Source organism: Penaeus monodon, chromosome 22 (assembly GCF_015228065.2).
Source record: "Penaeus monodon isolate SGIC_2016 chromosome 22, NSTDA_Pmon_1, whole genome shotgun sequence".
NCBI classification, from domain to species: domain Eukaryota; kingdom Metazoa; phylum Arthropoda; class Malacostraca; order Decapoda; family Penaeidae; genus Penaeus; species Penaeus monodon.
The window spans coordinates 8,610,179-8,610,452 of NC_051407.1; positions in this window are offsets into that span (position 1 = coordinate 8,610,179).

Sequence of the window (274 nt, forward strand, 5' to 3'; positions counted from 1 at the left end):
GGCTCCTCAGTCTTCTTGGAGGCTTGTTGTCAGGAGGGGCACCAGGTGGAATGGGAGGAGCCCTTCCCCCGGCGGGAGGTGGACTAATGGGAGGGGCAATGGGTGGAATGAAACCAGGAAGAGCAAGAGGTGGACTAGGTGGAATGGGTTAAAGACCAGGGAATTCTTCACATTACATAACGACGCCACACCTTTTGACGCAGATTGATGTGTAATTCTCCATAAAGTTACATAAAATATACAAAACTTAGTTTCGTATAAGATGGTAGTGGCT